Source organism: Denticeps clupeoides, chromosome 15, assembly GCF_900700375.1.
Source record: "Denticeps clupeoides chromosome 15, fDenClu1.1, whole genome shotgun sequence".
Lineage (NCBI taxonomy): Eukaryota > Metazoa > Chordata > Actinopteri > Clupeiformes > Denticipitidae > Denticeps > Denticeps clupeoides.
Genome location: NC_041721.1, coordinates 10418677 through 10436460, shown reverse-complemented (window position 1 = coordinate 10436460; position 17784 = coordinate 10418677). Strand labels below are relative to the sequence as shown.

At 41.4% G+C, this 17784-nt stretch overlaps 1 protein-coding gene across 3 annotated transcripts in view; it reads right to left on the bottom strand.

Annotated features, from left to right (window-relative positions):
• The window catches only part of syt1a (synaptotagmin Ia), a 174330-nt gene that overhangs the window by 106761 nt on the left and 49785 nt on the right, over positions 1–17784 (bottom strand). For 2 of the 3 annotated variants that reach the window (XM_028953977.1, XM_028953980.1), the window contains exon 2: positions 8639–8680. The exons of the other annotated variant lie outside the window; for it this stretch is intronic. The gene's annotated coding sequence lies outside the window, so the exon portion shown is untranslated. The remainder of the gene's footprint in view (positions 1–8638; positions 8681–17784) is intronic. 3 annotated transcript variants of the gene reach the window in all.

Below are 17784 nucleotides of genomic sequence, written 5' to 3'. Positions count from 1 at the left end.
TATAGAAAGGGCGATCATGTAAACCAGTCACGTCTGGCCTGTCCTCAAAGGACTGAGCCTGTGATTTGAGACAACCTTGTGCCCAAGTGTCATTATGCTGCTGTTGGAACAAAAAGAATGATTGCCTTTGTCTCTATCTGGGAGAAGGATGTTCAAACTACTGTATCACTTCATGTTCCTGAGATTACGTGGGCATCGCGCTCCCCTGGGGAACGGCAAAAAAAAAATCTCAGTTTGACGTGAGCTGAATGCCATGATTCCAACTCAATACTGAGATCAAATCAAGGTGCCTGTATTTAAATCACACACATATGAGGAGAAGCGAGGAGAAGAAGCAATGCTCCACTGAGTTCTGATGTTCAGTTCGTAGTCAGCACACCATTAAACAAGCATCTGGGTGTTTTGGCTGATGAGACTGTTGTACTCCGGGCTGAGCAAATCCCTCTTCCTCAGAGCAGAGGTGCCCACTGCTGTTCCACTCAGCCACAAATGTAGGTTTGGTGTAGTTTAAAATTTGCACTGAGAAAACTGGTCCAAAAACAGGCAACCGGTGGCCACATCAGGAATGTCGGTATGTGTACAGGATGTCGCAGGCATTAGGGATGCAATATCAGAAACAAAATGGGGCAGTGGTGGCCTAGTGGTTAAGGAAGCGGCCCTGTAATCAGAAGGTTGCAGGTTCCACTGAGGTGCCACTGAGCAAAGCATCGTCCCCACGCACTGCTCCCAGGTCGCCTGTCATGGCTGCCCACTGCTCACCAAGGGTGACAGTTAAAAGCAGAGGACACCTTTCGTTGTGTCACCGTGTTCTGTGCTGCACTTTCACTTTTTTACTTCAAAATGAACAGCCAAGCTCCCTGGACGCCTGTCATCAGGCAAAATGAATCCAGAAAGTGGATGTCGGTTATGGCTATGTGTGGGCGTGCTTGCAAATGACGCATGGAGGTGGCTACATCAGCATCCTGCCGGGTGGGAAAATGTACCAATTCTGAAATATGATGGTGGTTTCAGAGGAAACAAAGTTTTATTAGCAACGTTCATTCCATTTCCTGGAACTGACCAGGCTCTGACTGCAAAAGAGTGGGAGTTTTTACGACCGCCTTCACTCCTTCGACTTTTTTAATATTTCCCTGCCAGATTAAGTTTGCTAAACATACAGTTTGGCACAATTACAAATGGCATCAGTGCATGTCATTGCAGGTCTTGGTGGGTGTTGACTAAGTTGACTCTGGGTAAATTATTGTAACATCAACCTTTTCCAGCTGGAATTTTACGCCGACTGGTCCAATAGAAATAACAAGGCGGCAGTTCGCTGTCATGCTGTTCTGAGAAGGTGCAGCACCCTCTCCCAGAGGCCAAGGGAGAATTGGAGTGAAAGAAATCATGCTGAGAGGTAGACGGCGCGTTTTGGTGCGATTAAATAAATCTTCTGCTCCATATGGTGACATTTAGGCTCAATAGGGTGTTTTGACTGAGGGCTTTGCCACCATGTGCTATCATCCTGCTATCATCTCTATTGATTTCCCTGAGAGGCCAGCGTGAATGAATGGCGGTGCCCGGCTAGGATGAGAACGGGGGACCTTGCAAGATTGACTTGCTGTTTATTTGGTTTGTTTAAAATAGTGTGTAAAAGTAGGCCACTTATAACTGCTGGTACACGTTCACACAGTTTCTGGGCTGAAGCACCACCCACATCGCCGACAGAGTAGGGAACAACATACAGACAGGACCATGCACACATGCATGGTGATGCAAGCACACACACACACTTGCAGCAGCCCTTCCGTCGGCACCCTCAGATCTTTTAAACTGCCTCCAGTGTGATTTGGAATATTTTACAATAACCAAATGTTTCTTAGCGTTAAGGGTGCCTTGTTTCGGGGGTGTAGGCGAGACGAGTCACCGCCATTACTGACAGCTGCCCCAGATGTTGCAGACGAAGACCACTGTACACATTTAAATTCATACAGAGGTCAGCCTTATGGATGGATGGCAACTGAGGTACCATGAACGTCCCGTGTAGGAAGTGAGGACAGATGTCACACATCAAGCTCTGACGTGCTTTCTTCTCAAGCGTTTCTTCACAAGGTGACTAGCATCAAAATGCAAAGTGTCAGCTGGGAAATACAATGACTTGTGCAAATAAACATAGAAATAAAATTCACACAGTTGTGTTAAATGAAGAAAAAGTGAGTGGAAAATATTGCCACTTAGTCAAGACTTCCTCATTGTTCTGTAGACACCTCTGCATTATTCAAAGTCTTCAGTTCAAAATAATTAATCAAAAATGTACCTTACCCTGAGACCTGGCATGAACCCAGACTCAGTACTGAACATCTGAAGATTCTACAAATTCAAAGAGTGTAAAGGGGCATTAGGGTTTTGTCACCATTTTGACTTGGTCAAAAGGTTAATAATATAAGCCTGCATATATAAATTTTCTGATAGGAATTTGTAGGATCCGTCATATCATAATTCATATGGGTGCTGTGGCCACAATTGCACAAAATACTAATCACGCCAAACCTCAGCAGCACAATTCAAGGGCATTTCAGGTCTCCCAAGGGTAATTACCTCAGATCCTTCAGTTGGAACAGAGGTTAAAGTATATTCACCATTCACCAGTGTTATCCTAAGCCTCTCTGGAGGGTAAATTTTGCCCTGCCAGGATAGGATCAGAAGCCTGCTCTGCCCATAGAATAAATAAGCCTGTCAGCTCATCGGCTACTGTAGCTTGGGGCAGAACACATCATCAAACAGGCTTCTTTGTGGCCACAGTGTTAGCGCTCACATGACTGGCTGTGTTTGTACATCCCCTAGGTGCCTACTGTCAACATGGAGGCTTATGGATCACGTGACCTAAACGCGAGCAGATGATTGAGGGACTCTAACAGGAACCTGTGTGCCTTCACTCTAGGGGGCTCCTCCCTGGCTTCATCTGACAGCTGACGGCGAGTAACTGAGTCACATGGTCCTGTTACCAAGGAGAAATCAGCAACGAAACAGACATGGCTGCAGCTTCCATATGCACTGAATTTAGCTGTTGTAAATGTACAGGATCCTACAAAATCTCTTATTGATATGCATTCTCATGAATTGACAAATTTAATGGATGCATGACACCGCAGAAATAATGTTCCACAGCGCTGAGGCATTAATGTCAGAATGGCTCATAGTTCTGCTGCCCGTGCTGAAAAGATTCATTTCATCCACAAATCTCTTCACTGGCTCCCGACTAAATGCAGTATTCAAGACACCACTTGTCAATGCTCCACAAGCACCTGCATAACATCTACATTTCTACAAAGTCACTTGTAGATCATGTAGTTCCTTATGCTCAATAAAACTCGACTGACTACAATGGGTTTAGGAGCCTCAAGTTGTGCTCTCTCCCACATAACGTGTTTCAATGTTAACATGTTGATGTATTTACCCTTTTCTCCTTGTTGATTTTTCACTATATTTGTAAAATAGGCTTGAAAAATTGTATGTATTGATGCATATTAATAAACTATTTTTAAAACCATGCTTCTAATTGAATCATTGCAATAACTGTCATCCCAGGCACCCAGCATAAGATGCGCGCAACTACCATTCCCGGGGCACTGAGTACAGGCCATGCCCCCTCCTGATTCTCCAAACCTGTTTGTGGGTCCATACACACCAATGTTCGGGGTCCAGTCTTGTTATGCTGTCACTGTGTGTGTGAGCATGTGTTTGGTATTCCAGTTGGTCTAAGTTGGTGGGTCAGGGTCTTGATCTTTGGTAATGGTTGTGGTAATAATGATCTTAGTGTTCTTGTATTTCAGATGTGGTCGTGTGTGGACTTTCCCTTCCTCATCTCCAAATTCCCAGTATGCAAAAGCTTATACCTTTTATGGTGGGTGGTAGTAGCCAAGTGGGTAACACACTCACTTATGAACCAGAAGACCCAGGTTCAAATCCCACTTACTACCATTGTGTCCCTGAGAAAGACACTTAACCCTAAGTGTCTCCAGGGGGACTGTCACTACTGATTGTAAGTCGCTCTGGATTAGGACGTCTGATAAATGCTGTAAATGTAAATGTTTATGTTTGTTTGTCCAGTATTACAATATTTTGTGAGCTGAGTTTATTTTTATTCATTTAAGTGTGGCAACAAGGGCACCTAATCACGCTACCAGCAGCATGATTAAATATACGAGTATTACTACTTTTGTGAATAAATATCATCAGTACAATTCTTCTACCATATAATGTAGATATATAGTGTACGAGAAGCCTCTGTTGCCTAGCAACATATCTGTAGTAAATTTATAAACTATAAACTAGTTTAATACGATTTCAGAACTTTTTAATTGATTTTGTCATTTTAACATGTTCTGATAAAAGCAATGGTTGTTGTTTGAACAAATTAATCAAAAATGTAATGGAGGAACTGATAAACCATGAGATATTACACTGTTGTGCTGCAGCCAGATGCATGAGTCTCAGCCAATGAAAAGGAATGGTCAGAGCTAATTATATCTGTATTGTGATAAAATGATTCTAACACTTTATTCTCTTAACCTGCATCAATCCCAAGATTGAAACATAAAGTCTGCCTGCTGTAGTCCATGACCTGTGCCAGGTAGGTAAATGCCTGTTTGGCCCAATTTGCAGGTCACCGTCCTTCTCCTGGCCAGCAGATTAGAAATCCTGTCTGCAGCACTCTGGTGTGGTAAAAGGCCCTTTCCTGGACTCAGTAGAATGTCACTCGCTGATTCCGTCTGTCGTGAAGATCCACAGGGTGACAGACAGCAGTTGTGATGTGTAAAGAAAGCCATGTCGGACTGTGGGCTGACCTCGGGTGTTAGCCTTGTCTCATACCCTTACATCTTAAAGATCCCTCACAAGCAGTCGCCATTTTGAAAAGGCTGCAATTGTTCGCTGAACAATCCACAACACAAGCACAGGATCTGTTTTCTTTTATTCCTCATGAAAGCATATCTTTCTTTTTCTGTCAAAAAAGACACATTCGGCACTAATGTAAACCTCATACAGCTGGATGAAGTGGGGGTGGGAGGGTAGGAGGGGCATCCCCGATACACCTCATTATCAATTTGCAATGGCACCAATCAAGAGCGTTTATAAGATGTGAAATTGCTCTTTGTGTCACTCCGGCCATATCTGTGAGAGGTAGCCTCATTGATTAAACGAATTAGAGGTGAATTGAAATAATCTAATGGGAAGATTAAAAGGGGAACGCTGTGCATTGCCAATCCCAGCACATGGCAAACATTGAAACAGCCACCTCAGGTTTTTGTGGGGGAAATGCCACAGCAAAAAGCAGAGCCTCTCCAGAGAGCAGTGAGGAGCCCTATTTTTGCACCGAAGGCCGGAATAAATCCCACAAACATTGTTGTAAAAGCTTTCAAATTCATCCAGACCAATTTTCATGTCCATTATTAGACTTCAGCACTAGACAGGGTATTTTATTTTGAAATAGCTTTCATCCTATCTGTATGAAACAAGGACACTGTGTTAGGAGCAAAATAGTGATTGTACCTTAATGCTCCTCCATCCGTTTATTAGATTCACTGATTGATTAGGTCTGGTGGATTCATGGTTTATTATATTTCTACCCTGGCTTAGATTACACTGTATTTTCTTTGACCTTTTGCTGGAATTGTCTTTGACCTGTTTGTGGTATTGCTGTTGTGACAGAATCACCAAGTCAAAGGAGGAGGCGGTTATAGAAATGTTTTGAGCCAATAACAATAATTTGAAGCCAGTGATGTCGATACAGATGAAAGATTAAACGATAAGGAATTATTTGTGAATAGACACTGGTAAATGAAGTTTTGTTGTTGTAAACAGTGGCATACATTAGACGTCTTATGGCAACGCAGATAATGTGGCCGTAAGTACAGTTTTACATGACTTGCAAACTATGTCATCTATTTGGACGTCTAACTTCGACGTCAATATGTAGTCAAACCTGGACTAGGTGACTTTTTTGGACGGGATCATCTAATACAAGTGTCACAGTCTGCACCTTCAGTGGACCAACAGTGGACTTGTGAAGACAACCTGAAAAAGGCGCCACTTCAGCGTGTCCCAATATTTACCAAAAAAGAATATGCCTTATTTATGACCACTCTATACTAATAAACATTATTTAAAATTGAGAGCTAGAAATTCTGTGACAGGTATTATTAAGCATTATAATTCAGTCAATTCTTTGTGTATTTATATGTGTTTTTATAAACCTGCATATTTACATGTACACAGTATGCCTGTATTATGGATAACAAAAGGACTACAATTATCAATGGATGAAGTGCCATCAAATGCTCTTCAAAATGATTTCATTCAAATTGTGCTTGTGAAATCCTGTTTGTTTTGCCAGGCATTTGTCTGGTCACACAAGTTTCAGAAATTATTTTTCTCTTTTCTTTTCACAAATGCTCAGCAGGACGGGAAAAGTTGTAGGTCTATAAAATTAACTGCATGCTTTCTTCTCTGAATTATAAGGACTGGTCAGAGTATCTCAAAAGTGAAACTAAGAGCCAGATTACAAGGGGCAATCATGTCAGGACCAACTCTGCTACCAAACTATATATGCAGGTAGACTATCAGCACCTTAATTAAAAGAAATTGGGGATAACACAATCGCCTATGAACCAGAAGACCCAGGTTCAAACCCCACTTATTGTGTACCTGAGCAAGACACTTAACCCTGAGTGTCTCCAGGGGGACTGTCCCTGTCACTACTGATTGTAAGTCATTTTGGATAAGGGTTTCTGATAAATGCTGTAAATGTAAGAATTTGTCTAATTAGTTAATGCAACATTCATGAGCATATCTGATGTGAAATAAGCCATAAATAATGGCTTAAAAATATAGCCCCAAATGCATGGCTTTGGCCTGTAACATGTATCTGCCATTTTTTTATGTGTAACCATAACTTATGTAATAATAGGCTTTTTATGTCATTTTTATATGTAACCTGAAATTGGCAGCCATCATCTCTAGTACATGTTGAATGGTAAAATCTTTAATTATTACTAAACATTCTGCAATTTTTGTTTATAGGATAGAGTTTCACTGCCAGTGATTCTGAAAAAAAAAATTGTGAATATGTAACAGGAGCCGCAACAACGACTGAGGCAATCCTTGTGCCAATCAGTATTCACTTTCCAACCAAATTGATCCTCTAAACTTGCAAATGACCAACCAAGATGGATTTCCACGAGCGCCGTTGACAGGACCGAGCCAACCGACGAGTCAATTGCAGAATGCAAAAACCATATTAATCTTAAATTTGCCTCAGTCAGCCACCGCTGAGTTTTATCTAGGAGAGCAAAGTTGGCCTAGGGCTACATTTGAAGCGGACCCACTATACTACAGCTATTTCCTGTCATGCGGGCACAGGATGGACGGGTAATTGGCGGTAACCAGAAAATTCACACATCCAGATGCTGACGTTGATGGCGGCTTCCTCCTTAGATCTAGGATCAGTTCGTGGTGAGATTGTCTGTCTTGATTTGTCCTCTATAATCCGGTGCAACGTGTGGGGGTGTCTCGGGGTTGACCTGCCTGCAGCGCTGGCCTCTCGCTCTGCCTCTCACACGTGCACACGCGGAGAACGAGCGGCGAGGCGTTTTCTTTTCACTGTCGAAACATGCTGGCTGGATTATCCAAGGGGATTAAGACCAGGAATCAGTGATAATATACTGTCATTCCTTGAGCAAGAGGGAAAGAGGTGGCAGGTTGCGAGGCGCGATATTGGCATGGCCCGCTTCCCGAAGTTGGCACGTACAGCAAGAAGTGCTTGCAGCTGAACGGCGCGGTGACTTCTACCAAATTCCACTGTACGCTATCTGATCGCCGCGGGCTTAGATTATAACGCAATTACCTCCAAGGGTTGTGATTAATACCGAAGCTAATAGGATAAGGCTGAGCAGTCTGGAGAGTGGTGGGAGGCGGCAGCAGATTCGAACGCGGTTGGATGGGGACATGCGCAGTCCATCAATCATGGCTGACAGTTGGGACGGTGGCGTGGAGCCTCATTCATCAGAACCAGGGTTTTAATGCCGAGGTTCCTCTCATTACCGCGCTGCGATTCAGGGTAACATCAACACTCACGTGCTGGGCTGGCCTGTGGCATATAGGCAATATAGGCAAATGCTAAGCGTGACATCCATCCAGGGGGTGCCACAAACGAAAGAAGAAAAAAAAAAAAGAGTAACATTACACTATTCTTAAAACTATTAATTCATTAAAACTATTAAATAAATTAATGTGTCTTAATATAAAAAAAAAACATGCCACATGAATTTACCTGCTAAGCAAAGCATATTAAGTAGTTGTAGTAATAATAGTAATGATACATATGCCATATGGCAACACTATGAATGTTTTTATACATGAAGATTTAAAAAGTGCAACGATTCTCGTGATCAGCCAAATAAAAATGAATCTCTGAATCTCTAGTATCTTCTTAATGTTCTTCTCAGGATTTAAGGTGCAAGACCTGATGATCCACTTTGTGGTGATGATGATGTGATGCTGCCAAAATACCAAATAGTGACCTTTGGTACAAAGTGGCCCAAATGTTTAAATAAGATTTGTGCCTCAGAACTGCATGCTTTTAAATAAATGCGCTGCCACTTACAGTTCCCACAGCGGCCGTCTTCTTCTCTGAGATTCCTTCCCACTGAGGAAATAAACAGGCAGGAGAGGAGCTATGAGACAGCCTGTTCATTAACAAACTCACATTTTAGAAGGAAATGGACCAAGAAAAAATAATGGGGGACAGGAAACATGCAGAGAAAGACAGCAAGGTGGAGAAGTTTAATAAAAGGTTGCACCACCGAAGGTGAGTCATAAAGACAAAAAAAAAAAAAAACTATGCAGCTAGCACAGCAATGACATGTCAGCATCCCCCTGCAAATGCTCCCCGCCTTCTGCAGCCATGCTGATAAACTCACACACTCACATAGGGGCATGTCACTCTCAGCGTACGGGAGGGAACGCGAGAGTCCCAACAGAGAAGGGAGAGTGTCGCCTTAATCCCAGCATTCAATTAAGGCTGTTTTGAATAACAGCCTCTTGGTGGCCTGAAGGCAGGAGTTACGGAGGGAGTCGGTGCAAGCTTCATTAATTAAGAAAGCTCTGAATATGAGACTTTTTTTTTTTTTGAGACGGGAATTAAATGATTATCTCTCAATGTCCACATGAAGTATACCTGTGCAAAATGAAGACCACCTAAATTAAAAGGAAGAGGGAAGTGGGTTTGTGCTCCAGAGAGTTACTGCTCTTTAATATCAATGGAGCAGGGTAATTAATCAAAGAGCAGACTTGTGCATTTGTATCTTTTCACAAAACACCCTGAGCATAAAGGTTCACTGCAAAGGCTCACTAATTTTCCTTGGCATTATTTTGTATATGTAGTCTTATTCTCTTATAGTTTTATTCATTCACTCATTAATTTGCATTTTTATTATCATGCTCTCAGGTTTCCATGCATAACTATAGGAATAAAAATGAAAATAATGCATGTGACTGCATAATACCAAATAAATGGTTATATTAAATCATAATTGCATAAAAAAACATGAAAATGAATTACCATTCATTTAACAACAATTGTTGATGGGAAACAATGGTTGAAATGCATTAAAAAGACATAAGATGGGTGAAAACTAGTTGTGTGTGTCTGTGTGTGTGTGGTTGGAGGGGTGGGAGAATATCACAGAGCAGTATCAACCAACCAAATTCTTAATATTGATAACAGTCACCAAAACTCAGGCAAGAAAGGCGCATTTTCAGAACCACGAGGACTGGACAGCGGCAACGAAGAGCGAGGGAAAAGTGAAGTGGGCGCAAATGCAGACACGCAGACTGGCTTTCAGGCCATTTAAACCACGTTTCCCCAAGGTAACTACTGAACTAAGGACAAGGACAATTATCTTTCTTCAAACTGCAGGATACAAACTGCAGGATTCTTTAATTGCAGGGCTCGGAAAAAAATTCTTAGTTTAAATGCCTCAATAAAAGTGTCATTTAAAGGTAAATAATTAAGGTAAAACAGTATATTCTGCAGGTTCAGAGAAGGGCAAAAACGGAATTAGTCCAGCTGAACAAAAATTCTTTTTTACATAATAATAATGTCAATAAAATCAATATATAATGTCTTTTTTTTCTATATTTCAGTATTATAATTATCCACACAAATGCAGTTAAAGCTTTGTATTTGCTGTTCTCAAGAACTCACATTGGGCATGAATTTTACAATGCAAAGTGTTGAAGGAAAGAAAAAATGCTTCTCAGCTGGTTGCCTTAAATTTTTACGTTTTTCCCAGTTATTTTTTTTTTACAGTACATGTTTTGTGTCTGCCGGTATGGCCATCATCTGCAAAAGAGTAGAGACCACCACGTCAAATATTGTATTCTTACTCAGATGTCCTGTTCAAGTATGAATTACATGTACTTTTCACCTTTGCGACAGTGGTGATTAATGCTTTTTATTTATTTAACCCTTAATTTAGACTGATTGCATGAATACTACAGATTGTTCACTGTTACTATTAGGTTGAACAGTGGTGCTCAGGCAGTTTCACATAACACAAGAGTCAAACACACCTTAACAGCAGCAAACCATTCAAAGGTGGGTTTTTTTTCCACTTCCACCCAAAAAAATGTATATACCACCTACACTGTGCTGACTCCAGTTCATCTAAGGACTCACCAGTGAGATGTGCACTACAGGCTAAATTACCCCTCCACTGTAACAAAGGCAACTGCTTTACCCACAATGCACTCCTGTGAGACAAATTCCGTACAGTAAAGACCAGGCTGTGTGGGTGCTGAGGGAGTGCAAGATCCCTTTTGGTCCAATGAACAAGTTTAAGTATCATAAAAATTGATGGAGCCCCCCAGCCCTGTCAACCTGTAAAAAAACAAAAAATGGTGCAATCTGTGCATTACCAAAGGAACATGCCGGATGACACGGAGGCTTCATTTTCATTAGGCATATGGTACACAATGAAGCAAATAAATAAACAGAGTGATCCCATCCACGCTCAGATAGTAAAGTAGGGTCGGTGCTTTACACAAGGAATACAAGAAATAAAAAAGACACATTTTAATATAAAAGCTGCTTAAGAATTCATCTGAGCTTTGTTCAATGTCTACTGAATCTAGTGCACAATTTTTCTTCCCTTTCTCTTGCTCTCTCCCTCACTAGCGCGACTCTTGTTCTCTTCCCTTCCCGCAACAAAGCAGTAGCCCATGCATAAACCATAGGCTGGCACGTAATAACACAGCAACAGAGTGGCAGCTCGTGTTGCGGGAGAAGATAGGGATTTTTTTGGCAGGCTGAGGAAATCAGCACTGGCCTTTTGCAGAGATGAAGATCTCTGTGCTTCGTGGGTAATATTACACTCATTTCCTGCACCTGGGCACCTTTGAGGAGTGATATAGATTCCCAATTCACAGTGATGTTCACGAATGATGTTCATGTACATGGTAGTGGTTTAAAAAGGAAGAACGTTTAACCATTTGTTTTTGTTTGTTTTAAGTTCATGCTGCTCTTAGCAGAAAACTGTGGCTAATACATCACAAAATTCTTACAATTTAGTAGATGCTTTTATCCAGAGTGATGTACAATCACTAGATACAGGGAAAGCAACCCTTCAGCAACTCACAGTGGAAGCTAAGATCAGACTATGTGACTTTTTGTCACTGTAAAAACCCAAGACGGGTCTGTTGCATGTTAGTGACATGGCCACACAATTCGAAGGTTTGAATCTTAGCTCACACCATATGTGCAAAGTTTGCATACTCACCCTATGTGTCCTATGGGTTCTCCGGTTTCCTACCGCCATCCAAAGGCATATACACTACATGAATTGGCAACTCTGAATTGTTCGTAGGTGTAAGCAAGGTACCGCTGCCCACTGCTCACCAAGGGTGATGGTTAAAAGCAGATGGTGCTGCAGTGTATCACAATCACTTCACTTTTACTTTCAAATAGTAACAGGAGCACATGAAAGTGGTGGCCCAGCAGGTAAATCCCGAACCACCAAGGTGCCACTGAGCAAAGCACCATCCCCACACACTGCTCCCGGGCGCCTGTCATGGCTGCCCACTGTTCACTAAGGGTGATGGTTAAAAGCAGAGGACCCATTTCATTGTGTCACCGTGTGCTGTGCTACAAAAGGTCTTTGTTACACAAGGACAGCCCTTTTACCTCACTTTTTTGTGTTTTGTGCTATTGTCACTTCTAAGAAACATATGAAAAACAAACTACTATGGTTGAAGAATTGGATTGAACCCATCCAATGGGGTTACAGGTGACAGTGTGTTTTTTTCGTACTGGTCCCAAACAAGGGTAAACAGGGAGGGTTGCATTGCTGACAAATAGGAATGATCCACTGTTGCAAACCCAAACAGGAGAAGCTGAAGGAAGAAGAACATGAAGAAGGGTAAAGAAATGAAAATGATGAGTGATCTCTGTTACAGGTAGAGTTGGATGAACCCACCCCTTTCCCCTTCCTGTGTTCAGAAGTCTGACTGGCTGTTCCCTCTGTTTAAACTGTGGCATCTGGGTGCTTAGGGTCATGGTATGACTTGGCCACCACCACATGCTCTGGTACTGCCAAAATAATTAAGCAACTCATAAAACATACCATTTATAATGTTTTATGTGTCACTGTCCACCCAACAGAATGTCAAATTGCCACTGATGGTGATTTGTTTGAATAAAGAACACATTTAGCAACATATTACTTAGTGCCTAATGAGTATAAAGGGACAGTTCAACTTATACTGACATATTAAAGCAGAACACAATGACATAAACTCTGGCCAGCCCACTTGATTATGGTGAGTGGTACTTTAATGAAAGGTCAAATAGGTAATTACAACTTGTGACTGTCCACAGAGCTAGCAAGGGCATGGCTGCGAATGGAGAAATTGTCTCGATCCCCTGGGTAATTGGCTTGATCCCTTTGAAAAGGTGGGAACACGCAGGCCTGGTCTGCCCAGCTCCCTGTCGCTGGCTGAAGGCGAATCAGTGACAGTAGAGTGGGCTTGAGCTCTCAGAGTGTCTGGCAAGTTGGTCAGAAACATGGCAACAGAGGAGACATATGACATGTTTGACAGCTCGACATTCTATAAAAAAATTAAGAAAAAGTCTTCTTCAAAAAAGACAATCTTGGAGTGAAAGTACTGGCAGTCATTCTCTTTAGATTAAAAGTTAATTGTCATTGATGTGTATTGTACATGTCTACAGCATTCTTTCCTTCTTTTAAATGAAAAATAGATACTGTTTTGACCCAGCTTTAAGTTAATTAATATAATAAAGAATGCTAGTTCATATACTTGTGCTTGAATCCAAGAAATTATAAAATTATAATCCTCCTTTCTCTTTTTCTAGATGTTTTGATCAAGACACAATTAATTATCCCTGTATTCAAAGTTGACTATATATAAATATATGCTTTATAAATATGTTAATACATCAGTTTCCTTTGGAAACATACTTAAATCAACAAATAAAATACATTTAAAATATATATATATTTTTTGGTGAGGATATGTGCTTATGTCCAAGTATTTACCCAAGTGTTGAGGTGAAGGTCAAACAACGGCCATTACAATGAGCATCAATGAGCCCCATCACTCATAACACTGCTCAGTGAACACTTTTCCAAAGTCGTTAATTAGCCAGTGATATTTGCACGTGGCCAACAGGGGGGCTTTGAATGCCACAGCGCTCTTGCCACACTGAGAGTACTTTCATAAGAGAGCAAAGACCCTCACACAAACTCTTCACCCTGAACGCCCTAGGGCCAGATCGCCCCTGGCACAGGAGAAGCAGCAGTTTAGAAGAAAATAAACAACCACCTCTCCTGGGAGCGTTAATTCTGAAAAAACGCAGAGGGAATTAGTCTCTCTGGCGGCACATGCACTTGTGAAATAAGCAGTAGTGGAAGCAGGCTAAAAAAAGGTCTAATTTGAGGTGTCACTGTGGAGAGCCTATATTTAAAAGCTCTCTGTTGAGGATATGTGAAGGTAGCTACAGACACTGAAAGTGCGAAATTTGGCACATAGGAAAGTTGGGTGTAGATACTTTTCCCCCCAGAAAGGGCCAAAAGATGTCACTGCAAGAACACACTTGTATACGTGATTTAATAAAGAAGGTACTTTGTCAACCAGGGAGGTGTAGCCGGCAGCCTGTCAGAAGAAACTACAAAAGCTGCGAGTTGAGACGTAACAGATCCAGTTTCATCTGGGGGGTCGTGCCGCCGGGACAGAGAACATTAGCATGTCCCTGCTGCCTATCGCCCCTCCAGCAGTGGAGGTCGCTCTCATTAGGAAGTTAATGGCCCCCTCGTTGATTTTATAAGTGATCTGCTGGTGCTTAGCCATCTAATGGATTCTTCTCCTGTTCGTCAGATCAGCCCAATTACGGCCCATTTGCATTCGTGTTCACCCCAAATCCAAGTTGACAAGTGGTGTCTAATTCACTCCAGATGCAATGCAAATGGCACGGTTTGTGGGGTCACGTTTTTTGATTCTTGAACAGCTCCTATGTGAGACAGACCAACATGTTTCATCCATGGACAGAAGGCCACTGGGCTCCATTATACATCTTAATTTTTCCTCATATGAAAATAAACTGTTTTATATCGCAGATTACATAACTGAGATATTATGTAATCTGCATTTTAGCTATGACAATCAAGTAGTTAATCACTGAACCCCAACATAGAGTTTAGGAATTGAAATTATCCTATGCACTCCACAGTGGGAAACTTTTTAAATGAATGAATTTGTTTTTTGTTTGTTTTTGCATAGGTGATGAAATCTCATTACTTTCATCCACAGAAATAATTATCATATTGTTCTTGTTTTTTTTTTTAAACAAATTTTGCTGTTTTGTTTTAATTTCATTTTTCCAACTCTTGTGTTAATTTAAGTCTGTAAAATTGACAATTTGGTCAGAGACGTTAATTCAGTCAAGTGACCTACAGTAGCTGCGGGTTAACTTGTATGACACAGAACTAATAACTAACCACTCATAAACCAGCCACTCATGTCCCCTTGATCAAGGTACCGTCCCCACACACTGCTCCCCGGGCGTCTGTCATGGCTGCCCACTGCTCACCAAGTTAAAAGCAGAGGAAACATTTTGTTGTGTCACCATGTGCTGTGCTGCTGTGTGTGCAAATTTTGAATGGTACTCGAAAATCACACCACACAGTGCCTTTTGTCGTCTTTCTCATTATTGACATATTGTGTCTTACTCTATCTCGGATGGACAGTCTAAAGTCCAGGTGCCAAGTGCCAGGAAATCGAATTCAAAATTGATCCCGGGGGTCCCTGCTCCCCGGGCGCCTTTCATGGCTGCCCACTGCTCATCAAGAGTTGGGTTAAATTCAGAGGACACATTTCATTTTGTAAAAGTTCAGTTAAAAGTGAAACATTCAGTGATGTGATTCATACTGATGTGATGCTCAGTCTAAAACAGTTAAACCAACAAACACTACGATGATTATCTCACTTAGACTGTCCTGGATAGACCACCATGGCCATTGTTGCACCAAAACCTCTCGGTTTCAGCCATCTGAGTTTAATCTGTCTCTCTCTGAGCTAATCTAGATCCTGGTTCCTGGCATTAAGATGCTGTTGAGATGTACCAGCATGAAGCTGGAGTGCTTTTCAAATGGACCAGTATCATCATAATGGGCATACACTGGACAATAATTAAACTGGTTGAAACTTACTCTGTACTATCAAGTACCTTAAACCATGTACAATGCAAAATGTACACTTACCATTACACATTTCGGACTGTTTTCTTGACCAAATCAAGAAATTATTTACAGTGGAGAGATTAAAGTAGATTTTCGACACAGTGACTCAAACTGTTTGTGCCCCTTATGCTAAATGATGTTGTTGCTCAACTCCCTCCCCCTCCCCTATGTAAATACTCAGTCCTTAAATCTCCATCATTTTCTCAGTCCTGCTTAAATGACACCCTTTTGGTGTTTTTGATTAGCCACTAAGCTATATGCGTAACCTTTGTGTGTCCCTTGCAAAATGTTACACCACCTTTCATGTTCCTAATTAAATGTCATCTTTGAGTGAGATGCATCCTTGCCTAGATGGCTTTACCATGGGTGATTAATTGATAGGCAAAAGTCTAGCCATGATATATGTTTGGTCCATTCTCATCAGAGGTTCAGGCCATGACCTGACATGCAGCTCTTAATAAAAAGCAACAATAATTGATTTTTACTCAATTAACCCCTGACTCATTGCTACAGACGCCAGGAATTTTCAGAATGTCAATTAGTTGACCTGCCGCGTCTATACCTCTCAAAAAGAGAAAACTCTTTCAGCGTCCAGATATTAAGAATAAAGGCAGGGAGCCCTTTCATTTCAACAGTGGCGTTGCATGTTTTTCATGTGTCTCTGCCGCTGTGCTTTATTGATTCCTTTTCCCCCGATGTGGCATTACCAGCTGAGCACAGACAAGTTCAGAATGCTCAACTGGAGGGTTAAGCCAAATGTAAAGAGGTGCTTTTTTTCTAATGAACATGGATAAAAAGAAAGCCTTTCAAATTCCACTGATCACAACATCTGAGTAAAGAGCAGGTTACTCAAAGAAGACTTTTTTCTCTGAAATGTCCTCGGTGTCAAGGTTCATTCACCGCGTCTTTATTGATCATTGGCCTCACAGCAATTAAGCGGCTTCTCATAACCAGACGTTGAATTCTTTATACCTGAGTAAACATCAGGATCTATTAAACTTGGACTGACTTTAATCCAGGATCAGTGTGCCTTCAGACTGTGGGAGGAGTATCTCATGTCCCCAAGTTCCTGCAGAAACTGAAACATCAATAATGTTTTGGTGAATAGCTGAATCTTTGTCCCCCAAAATCGAACCTCCGTATTGTGCTATTTAAGCAAACAAGACAAAACAAGCACCATTCTGCTGCTCACCATCGTCCTGATACCCAAAGACAAACAAGCATTTACCCCTGTGAAAGTAACATATCGCCTGTTAAAACCGCAACAGCTGCCTGTCCTGCTGTGTGTGACTGTTCCACTTCCAGTCCCCATTCATCTGCTTATTTCCAGTGCTGGTTGCCCATCCATGAATAACCAAGTCACAGACGCAAATCTAATAACACCATTAGTCCACATCAGACAGCTTTTCAATTTTGACTCCGCCCACATAATCTAAGTCATCGTTGAAACATTAACAGGCAATGGAAATATTGCTTTTATAGGCAAGCATGGGATTTACTGAATGTTTTTTTTTTTTTTTACCTCAACTCAACAGGTCACAACAAAATTACAGTCTTTCCACCAGCCCTCAAGAAGCAAACATCAAATCAGGCAGCCTTGGGACCAATGCTGATTTGAGAGCAAGCGTACAATGTTGAATTTGGCACAATGTACTTTGCTGATGGGGTCTGTCACAAAAAAAAATGCAATTATGATCAATTCCTGATTCTGTCTGTGCTTTCACAGGGCATCTTGCATATCTCATACAAGCATAATGGAGAGATCATTTTGCTTAGACCCCAGCAGTTACAGCTGGAGGTTAAAATGATCTTGCCACAATCAAGCGCATTTGCAAATCACTGCTTCCTTATATGATCTTCCAAAGCACAGAAAGAAAACGTCAAAATGACCTGGAAAATGAATGCACACTGGAATTGAAAGTGTGGTAATACCTTTCCCTTTGAACATAAAATGTTTTTTATTTTCTATTTCTTATTTTCTATATGTAATAGTCAG